Source organism: Tenrec ecaudatus, chromosome 6 (genome assembly GCF_050624435.1).
Source record: "Tenrec ecaudatus isolate mTenEca1 chromosome 6, mTenEca1.hap1, whole genome shotgun sequence".
Taxonomy (NCBI): domain Eukaryota; kingdom Metazoa; phylum Chordata; class Mammalia; order Afrosoricida; family Tenrecidae; genus Tenrec; species Tenrec ecaudatus.
This window is the reverse complement of record NC_134535.1, coordinates 23,996,200-24,005,344: the sequence shown is the minus strand read 5'-3', so window position 1 is coordinate 24,005,344 and position 9,145 is coordinate 23,996,200. Positions and strand designations below refer to the sequence as shown.

The window sequence follows — 9,145 nt, the reverse complement described above, 5'->3', positions numbered from 1 at the left end:
ACCTGGCTCTTCCTCATGGAAGGCAAGAATTCTACCTCTGAATCACCATTACCACCACCATCAGAGACAGACTAATTAGAAATTCTTCTCTATCACTCACATTTAGATTTTTTCCAAAGTGCACATCAACTTACTATGATTATTTATTAATTTGTACTTAAACAATTACATAAGCAATTATATATGAACTGTTTGAATATGCATTTTCCTAAAGGCATTTTAAAATAGAAAAACCCACTGCCATCAAGTTGATTCCAACCCATAATGACCCTATGTAGGGTTTCTGAGGCTATAAATCTTTACAGGAGTAGGATAGCCAGCTAGTGAATTTGAACTGTTCAACTTGCAGTTAACAGTCCAGTACTTACCAGGGCTCCCCCCCTTTTTTATAATTAAAAGCAAAACAAAACATTTTTTTTATTGTGAACTAGGTAAAAGTTTACAGAGCAGATAATCAGTTTTTTAAATAAAAAAATGGTATTTACTTAGAAGCATTCAGAATGTCAACAAAACAGTTGCAAGTTTTTTTGTTTTTGCAATTACAGAGTGGTATTCAGTTAACAGAACAACAATTATTTCGTATAAGCTGCATCATAGACAACTGAAGAGGAAAAAAATGAAACAAAAAAGAACTACCATCCCCATATATAACTAATTTGTGCTATGCACCAACAAGAACCTGCTTTAAATTTCCATGCCAATTTACAACCCCCATACTGTACCAGGCCAGGTTAGTGGCTATTGAAAAGACCACCAGGACAGGGCTATCTAGAGACACATTCGGTAGTGTGTTAACTATACAAAAAAGAGACACTGTACAGTTTAAAAACAAATCTTACACAGCCTTACATTTCAATTTTTTTTCTTTAAAAGGAGTGAGTTGTGTACAGGGGGGTTAAATGCTTTATAGACAAGAAAAAAACTGCGCCAGAACCAACTTCTTCATCATCATCATCTTCTTCATCCTCATCTTCCTCGTCCTCCTCCTCCTCTTCATCTTCCTCCTCGTCTTCGTCCTCCTCCTCCTCCTTCTTTTTCTTGCTTTTCTCGGCCTTGACGACTCCCTTTTTGGCAGCGTCGGGCTTCCCTTTAGCCCGGTACGTGGCGATATCCTTTTCCTATTTCTCCTTCAGCTCGGCGGCCTTCTTCTCGGAAGGCTGCTTGTCATCGGCCGCAGTGTTGTTCCACATCTCTCCCAACTTCTTCGCAACGTCCCCGATGGACAGGCCAGGGTGCTCGCCTTGGATTTGGGGGCGATACTCAGAGCAAAACAAGAAAAAGGCAGAAGGAGGCCTCTTGGGTGCATTGGGATCCTTGAACTTCTTTTTTCTCTCCCCTTTAGGAGGGATATAAATTTTCATTTCTCTCTCATAACGGGCCTTGTCCGCCTTAGCCATGTCTTCAAATTTCCCCTTCTCTTTAGCAGACATGGTCTTCCACCTCTCTGAGCACTTCTTAGAAAACTCTGAGAAGTTGACAGAGGCATCCGGATGCTTCTTCTTGTGCTCCTCCCGGCAAGTTTGCACAAAAAATGCATAGGATGACATTTTGCCTCTCTGCTTCTTAGGATCGCCTTTGCCCATGTTGTTATCTTTTTATTTCTTCCGCGAGGCACAGAGTCGCCCAGTGCCGTCCGGCTCTGCCTGGCCCGGCGCTGTCTCTATGGAGCTCAATGTACTGCAATGGCTGTCGATAATCAGTTTTACATTGAACGATTATGCACATTTTAACACATTCACTTCCACCCCTACATTGTGTTATCATTTATCCTACCTCCTCCCTGTGCTTTCTGTTTCCATCCCTCCTCCTTCCCTAGCCTTCTGTCCTTTTAAATAAATGCTGTCTTAAAAAAATTTAAATGGTTGATTATTCTAACATGGGGATGAATTAAGTTCCCGAGCTGAAAGGACAAAGGGCCATTATCAGAGGGGGACCCACTAGCCTCTATCTGACCAATAAGACTGGCTACTTTTATGTATTTTTCTCCCATTTTCTCCAGGATCTTCTACAGTGATCATTTTGGGGGCAGTTGGGCAATAGTGTTAGTTGGGCAATGTCTAGCTCATCCGGTCTCAGGGTTGTAGAGGCTGATTTTATGTGGTTCATTAGACCTTTGGACTAATTGTTCCCATGTGTCTTTTTATTCCCATCACTCATCTTTCATCTAGATGTGGAGAGACCAATAATTATATCTCAGATGGCTGCTTATAAGCTTTTAAGCCTCCGGTCACTATTTATCAAAGTAGGACATAGAAAATTGTTTTTGGGAATTATGTTATGCCAATGGATCATGAGACCATGGTCCTGATCCCCGAGACCCAGTGACGCATTCCCTCAAGGTGTTTGATTATGACTAACTTGTTTCCTGTATGCTCCTGGATATAGTTACAGCTAAGGTAAATACACATCTACAAATAGCTTCTGTCAAATGTACATATATTTGTGGGTATTCCCCCCTCTCCTGTTCATCCCGAGCCTCTGTCTGAGCATCTACTCAGAGATCACGCTTGTAGGATAATGTTTATAATGGCCTTTGTCTCTATTGCCTTTAACTCTTGCAAATTTCCCAATGTCTTCTCCTACTTCTATACGAGGGCTATCTTTAAATAGAAGTTACAGATATTGATTTCCTAAGAATAACACAATCTTGTTTCTTCAACTTGAGGCAAGGTAGATGGGAAAGACGCTGAGAACTCATGCCCAGAGGAACAGAAACTTCCTTCCCAAATGGCAAGTCTTTTAATTTCCTGCTATTTGGGAAGAGAGGTAGGGAATAATAGTCACCTTAGTTACTCTTTTTTTACGCTCTTCCCCGATTCTTTTTCTATTCTAATCTTATCAGATGGCATTTTAATATTTAGAAGTTATCAAAACTACCTATCTAACAACTGGAAGACCATAAACCTACTTCAATGTCAAGTATTTTTCATTGTGCTAATCATTATTCCTGAACTTAAAAAAATGAGGGCAAGACTATGATGATAGAGTGGTTTAAGGTGCTGAGTTTTGGGATCCTGATGGGTCCCACTCTATGCATAGTTTTTGAAAACGGAATTGTCGTGCATGGCCTCCTTCGGACGTGTGTACAGCATGGATGACAGAAGCTGATTGTGGCAGCGAGGAAGGCAGGATAAAGTCAGTGGTGCTGCTGAGATCTGCAGGGAGAGCAGCATGCTGGGTGTGAAGGGAAAGACAGACTCAGGTTTCTTCACATCTGGCCAGAAAATTAGATGGTAACCACGCAGTAGGGCTACTGAGCAGGACGTGGAAGGTTGGGTCCCAGAAGACAAAGAGAAATGAGATCGAATTGAGTTTTCTCTCCAGTGGCTCTACCGTGGACTTTTCCAACAAGGGAGAGGAAACTAGGTAACCAGTCTGTTGGCTATCCCAAGTCCACTCCCTCCCACTGCTCTGTGCTCAGTCTTTGACTACTAGTCATACTTTGATATATAACCTTCCAGAATTTCACAATGATTTTGTCTGCTAACTGGGCTTTCTTCTATATAATATTTACGCTAAAAATCCTTCTGCTTTTGCATGTCCATACAGTTCTCTGTCCTCACCAACGTGTTCTCCAATTGTTTTCTTCTGTCTCGTTGCCCCATTCCTAATTTCCCTCCCCAAGGTGGCTTTTAGTAATGTTTTGATTTATAGCCTCAATTATGCTATATACTAGCTGGAAGGAACTTTGGAGATTGTCTTTCCACCTCTCCTTGATCCCTCCTACTGTTTCCCACTGCCAGCTTCCAGAAGATGTCCTGAGAGCTAAATGTCCCACCTGAAATTGCATCTCAGCCAGTAATGGACAAAACTGAGACAAGAATACAGATCTTTAATTTTATTATTTTTTGTTGTTAATAAATCATTCTATTGGGGGTTCTTACAACTCTTATACTAATCCATACATCAATTGTATCAAGCACACTTGTATGTATGTTGCCACCATCATTTTCAAACATTTTCTTTCTACTTGAGTCCTTGGTATCAGCTCCTCTTTTGCCCCCTCCCTTCTCCACTCTTCCACCCTCGTGAAGAAGACAGATCTTTTCGCTTCTAATCAAGTGACCTTCCCAGTGCATTTCACAATTTTATTTACTTCGACTGCTGGATGCTCTAAACATTTATTTTCTGTATGATAATTTTAAGTGGTTTATGGCTAGATTAAATTTACAAGGTAACCACTCATTTTCTCATGCAAAACAAGCCAAAAAATCCACTGAAAACAAAAATAAACTTCCAGCTGAGTAGAAACGACTCTAGTTCATCTCCGGGAGCTGTAGTGACGCAGTGGCTAACCATCTGGCTGCTAACAGAAAGGTTGGCAGCTTGGAATCATCAGCTACTCGGCAAGAGAAAGATAGGGCAGTGTGCTGCAGTCAAGATTTCCAACTTTAGAAATCTCTCGGAGCGCTCTCATCTGTCCTCCAGGGGAAACCAAGAGTCAGGATCCACCCAATGGCAAAGGGTTTGGGGTTTTGTGTTGGTGTGTTTAGTTATAGCTCATCGCTAAGGGGGAAGTGATGGTTCAATGGCCAAATTTTCAATTTAAGGGGCCCTGGAGGAACAGTGGTTACAGTACTCAACTGCTAGCTGAAAGGTCAGCAATTCAAACCAGCCAGTGACTCCATGAGAGAAGGATCCAGTAGTTTGCTTTTGTAAAGATTGACCGCCTTGGAAACTCTGAGGTGCAGTTTCACTCTGTCCTGTAGAGTTGCTATGTGTCAGAATCGAGTCCATGACAATGGGTTTGGGTTTTTAGCTTCCATGGAAAGATCTGGGTTTGATTCTAGCCAAGGCACTTCATGAGCAGGCACTATCTGTCTGCTATCAGAGGTTTGCATGTTGACGGGATATTAAACAGGTTTTAGTGGAACTTCCAGCCTGAGATAAACTAGGAAGAAAGTCCTCCTGCTCTTCCAAAATGTAGTCAACAAAAACCCCATGGATCCCACCTGCAACTTATAATGTGAATGGGCAGGACTTTTGATTCAGTTGTGTGTGCGTGTGTGTGTGTGTGTGTGTGTGTGTAAAATCATCATGAGTAAAGGACAAATATCTGGCAATGAACAATCAGAACAGTTCATTAATGTTCTTTTTTTTTTTTTGGCCTTAGCCATCCTAAAGCACACAGCTCTGTTTTCCTAAAGCATCTTTCTTGGACTAAGATTACACTTAGATTTTCTTGTCACACAGATAGCTTTTGCTTATCTTTTCTTTTAATGGTCACTTATTTGGGGCACAGGTAGCTCTCTTCCTGCTTCCCTTTCGAGGTTTCCTAGAAAGATGGAATTTTAGAGCAATAGCACCATTCAATTTGCTGATTGCCTGAGTATCTTCTGAGTGTTTTCTTGATAATCAGGGCGTCTCCTTGCTTTAGGACATCATGTTGTTACTCATGTATTCACAGCTGAAGTTTATAACATGATCGATAAATTCTGATTTACACTAACCATCTGTTCTGGTGTTTTTCTTGCTTTTGTTTTTCGAAAATAATTTTTTATTGTGAATTGGGTGAAGGTTACAGAGCAGATCATTTTTTCCATTCAACAATTCATATATGTTTTGTTTTGTGGATTGATTATAATCCCTTCAATGTAATGTCCTTTATCCCACTTCCTCCCTGTGTTTTCTGCTTTTATTTCCCTTTTCCTAACCCATCTGAACTTTATAAACCCTGTTGTTTTGATCTCAAATGGTTGATAATTCTAAAGTGTGCACACCTCCTACCCTACTTGTATTCCCCTTTTAGATATATCTATTGTTTGGTTGACAGTTAAACCATGGAATGAGTTTATTTCCAGACCTGAAGTGTGATAAAGGGCCAAAGACTCAGTGGATTCACCAGTCTGTAGCTGAACTATAAGCCAGTATTTTGTTTTTTAATGATTTTGGGTTTTGTTCCATATTTCCCTCCTCTACCAGGACCTTTGGAGCAGTTGGTATTGATAATTTTTCCTGTCTTGGGGACGTGGAGACGGGTGTTCAGATGGTTTATTAGTCCTTCATGTCTTCAGAGTTATAACGAACATGTTTACTTTTACCATAGATGTCTGACACAGGCTGAGCAACCCTGAATTCATAAGAAGTTTTGGGGAAGACAAAATATTCTGTCTGACAAGGATCCAAATTTGACTAAATTTGAGGTTTAAAGAAAGAGCATGTTAGGGGGTGGGTGCCAAGAAAGCCCACTCTGCAAATATACTTGGCAAAGTCCGCAGAGTCCCAGTGAGGGCTCTGAGTTTGGTGGTGGTTGTTGCTTGGGGGCCTCTCCTGACCATAAACCTCTGCTGGCTGTTCCCCTTTGTGTGTATCTGTGTGTGCATGCACATGCATTGTGTGGGAGATGCTAAGCAAGCATTATTTTGTTTCATGTAATTACCGAATAATCCTTTTGTGTTTACCTTTCATATCCATTTTAAGGGCAGAATTTGCTTTCCAATTGGGATTGTTGCTACGACCAATTCTGTAGTGTTGCCTTCAGTGCAGGCACATGCCTCTGAAAGCTTAATCACAAACAGATGCTGCGCTGAATCAAGAATTCCCCTCTCTGCTATTCAGTCTGAGCAATGAGCTGCCTAACTTGGATCTAACAGGCTTCTTGAAAAACTCCACAGGCTGTCTTACTAGCACACTGGTAACATGCAGAAGATTGATATTTTCCAGGCTCAAACAGGACTTTGAAGTAATACCTAGCAGTTATACAGAGCTATTTATTTTCCCCTCCTCCCACAAGTGTTTTTACATATATGATCTCATTTCATCCTTCAAATAATCCTTGGAGTTAAGTAGAGAAAGTAGTATTTTCCCCTAGGAACTTGAAGTCCAGAGATGTTAAGGAACTTGCTCAAGGTCACACAATTAGCCTTGACTCCTAGTCTGCTGTTCACCACAATGGCACCAGTGTGCACTTTATCCTGTGTTAAAGTTGTCCAAATTCTTTTCAGATGCTCCACAAATTGGAGCTGTCCCACATATAGCTTGGATTGAAATTAAATTTATAGCAACTTTTAGTGCTGCTTTTGTTTTGTTTTTCTACATCGAAGCTACAAGGCCAAAGCTGTGGCTTTGTGTGCCTAAGTATTTCCAGAGAAGCTTGTGCAGTACATCTTGGTTCAGTAGATCAAAGCTGCAGCCCCCACATTAGCAAGAAACAAAACAAAGAGCTCACATGATTCTCATGCAGGTGGTCGGTATAGACTCTGCTCTCAGAGCTAAAGTAAGCCAGGCAGCTAGCTAGCTTCTCTGAGCCAAAGTTTCTTCATTAAAAAAAAAAAAAAATACAACAACAATAAAAGAAGACAAGTTAATCATTAAATTCCTAGAAATTGACATGGATTATAATGTACTGATGCAAAATTCACATCAGAATTCCTCTATGGAAAAAAACACTGTTTTTTTTTTTTTTTTCCGGTCTGGAGAGAAATGGAGGTTGGAGGTCGGAATAAAAGAGTAGGTCCGGAGTTGGATGCTGTGTAAGTTATGGGCCAGTAGAGGACACATTGCACTGGATAAATTGTGGCCACCTATTAATCATTAGTGTGGTCATTTGGCCAATAGAAGTGAGGTGGTCAGAAAGGTCTCTGGAGGACAGGGATGATTGATGTGGAATTTTAAGATGTTTACTCCTCGGTGAGGTAGGCTGTGACCCTTCCCTAGGACCCTCATCTGTCCCATAAAATGTGGATGCAGAGTGAATGGAGGCTTTTCTCCGGAAACCAACGACGAAACTGAGTTTCACTTCTGGGTTAACAAAGTAGAACTGAGCAGAAGACCTCCTAAGAACATAGGTCCTGAGACTGGAAGAATTTTGGAGAAGAATTGGGTGCCTACCAACTAGAATTAGAGGCTTAACCACATTTCACTTAGAAATCAATGTGGCAGAGGTGATCTGGTGACATCTAGGTTAGAATCTGATAGTAGCAAAAATTGTAATATATATATTATTTTAAAAACCTCGTCATGTCTTAGAGCAGTGGTTCTCAACCTTCGTAATGCCGTGACCCTTTAATAGAGTTCCTCAATTTGTGGTGTGCCCCCAACCATCAAATTATTTTCATTGCTACTTCATAACTCTAATTTTGATACTGCTATGAATCAGAATGTAAATATCTGGGGTGCAGGATGTATTTTCTTTCTTTTTTTACATTTTATTGAGTAATCTATTTATTTATTAACATTTTATTAGGGGCTCATCCAACTCTTATCACAATTCATACATAAACATACATCAATTGTATAAAGCACATCTGTACATTCCCTGCCCTAATCATTTTCAAAGCATTTGCTCTCCACTTGTGCAGGATGTATTTTCATTGTTACAAACTGAACATAATTAAAGCATAGTGATTAATCACAAAACAGTATGCCATTATAGATTGTGAAACATTTATTTCTAATTACAAATAAATGAAATTTTATCTTGAAGCATAGTGTCGCATGGGTAACAATCTTAATATAACAACAGTTAACTACATTGCTGCATTTTTGTGACAGTATGCGTAAAAAAGTCAACATCACTGTGAAGGTTGAGATAGCTTCTTTCTCACCAGAACAGCGTATTTATATGTGAGTAGATCCACCAGGAGACAGATAGAGGAATGGTGTCTCGGTTCCTAAGATGATCGGAACTATGTGTTTTCCGACGGTTTTAGGCGACACCTGTGAAAGGATCATTTGGCCCTAAAGGGTTGTGACCCACAGGTTGAGAACCGTTGTTTAGAGGACCGTCTGATTGTTGTTGCTGTTGTTTGGGGCTGCAGGTTGGTTCTGGCTCATAGGAACCTTATGCACAACAGAGCCAAACAATGTCTGGACCTGCGACATCCCCACAATGGTTCTTATGTTTGAGCCCATTGTTAAAGGCACTACGCGGGTCCATTTCATCCAGTGCCATCCTCTCTTTCACCGCCCCTCCACTTTACCAAGCATGACATCTTTTTTCACTCACTGATCTTTCCTGATAACATGTCCAAAGTATGTGAGTGCGAGTCTTGCGATTCTTGCTTAAGGAGCATTCTGGGTATACATCTTTCGAGGCGGACTTGTTTGTTCTACCAAAGGCGTCAAGTCATCTTAGGGCTTCTGTAGTCAACTTTCTCAGGCACCTGAGGCAATTGAAAATATCAGGACTTGGGTCAGGTGCATC

At 40.7% G+C, this 9,145-nt stretch overlaps 1 pseudogene; it reads right to left on the bottom strand.

Annotated features, from left to right (window-relative positions):
• Positions 1–534: 534 nt before the first annotated feature.
• On the bottom strand, positions 535–1,684 carry LOC142450749 (high mobility group protein B1 pseudogene; annotated as a pseudogene).
• Positions 1,685–9,145: the final 7,461 nt, after the last annotated feature.